General features: G+C 39.4%; 1 long non-coding RNA gene across 1 annotated transcript; it reads left to right on the top strand.

The window, feature by feature from the left end:
• Window positions 1–462: 462 nt before the first annotated feature.
• Window positions 463–816, top strand: LOC117956752. The gene is made up of 2 exons (XR_004659357.1): window positions 463–646; window positions 759–816. It is a non-coding gene; the product is annotated as an uncharacterized LOC117956752 (long non-coding RNA).
• Window positions 817–1,261: the final 445 nt, after the last annotated feature.

Here is a 1,261-nt window from a genome sequence, read left to right as displayed (position 1 = left end):
TCCCACCCCGATCAACGCACCCTAACATCCTCTTGTGGTTACAAAAAGGGGAACTTTTTTTTTTTAATTTGAAACCATTAAACAAATAGATAAACATTATACAATACACCTTATTCAAAAAAGAAAAAGGAAGAAAAAACAAGCCACACCTAAAGTCATCATCCTATCACAGATGGAGAAGACCGTACTGAACCAGAGGTGTCTGCTATTTTCTAAGATTGGTCATCCCAGTCTTTTCTATCCTTAAAGTTATCAAAGTAACATAAAAAGGACCCTATTCCTCATAAAACTTGAACTTGCTTCCCTGCAGAGTGTACTTTACTTTGACCAATTTTAAATAACGCTATTTAACTTTTCCCGCTTTGGACCCACTACAGTTTGTCTCATTGGTAGACTACAGGCACCCCCATTTTTTCCCTATTAAACCACTGTATGTAGCCTTGAAACTGTGGCAAGAAAAAACAGGAACTTGAAGATCACTGACTGGTTATGTTTTGTTTTCTTCATTTGTAGACCACAGAGGAGATCACTGGCACGTTGGCGGGCACCATCGTACCCTCTGACCTGGAGTGGAGTCCTTCCAACTTTGTCAGGGTTAACACCTCTCTATAGGGATGAAGGCCTGGTAACTGAGGTTAAAATGCAGGTGAGGTATACCGTGAAGTATCAGTAGACATTAGCATAAAACAACAGGACTTGGTTGTCTTTTTTAAGAAGAAGTAGTCTTCATTTACACAAACAACTTTTCTATCTTCTAGGGTTTTTGTGGCTCTTTTGGGCCTTCAATGCAGTTGGAGCTCTGGTGGGGCAACTCAAGAAGACTTCAGGCGTCCTGATGTCCCTCAGTCCTCAAAACCTGTTGGATTGCTCCATAAAATTCGGCAACCACGGCTCCCACGGTGGTTTCATGACAAACGCCTTCCAACACGTCATTAAAAACCATGTCCATGTCTGTCTGTCTATCTGATGAACAGGAGGAATGATTACAACAAGAAAAACCCTTTTCAATGTACACATGGGTATGATTATTGTTTTAAGACAGACTTTGAAAGTTGATCCTATCCTTTTTTAAAGTGAGGGGGAAAACTGTGTGGCATTTACTTGTTTTCTTTTTCCGTATAATCTTAATCATGTTAACTTTAAGTGTATCCAGGTATCCATAATGTTGCAAAGCATGACCTCCTGACATTTAAAGTTTAAAGAAAAACTCTGAACTTAAGTTGACTTAATGCTGTGCAATGCAAACCATGACATTGGTTTT

This window comes from Etheostoma cragini, chromosome 14 (assembly GCF_013103735.1).
Source record: "Etheostoma cragini isolate CJK2018 chromosome 14, CSU_Ecrag_1.0, whole genome shotgun sequence".
NCBI classification, from domain to species: Eukaryota; Metazoa; Chordata; class Actinopteri; order Perciformes; family Percidae; genus Etheostoma; species Etheostoma cragini.
Note: the sequence above shows the minus strand (reverse complement) of the source record. Positions and strands in the feature narration are given on the sequence as shown.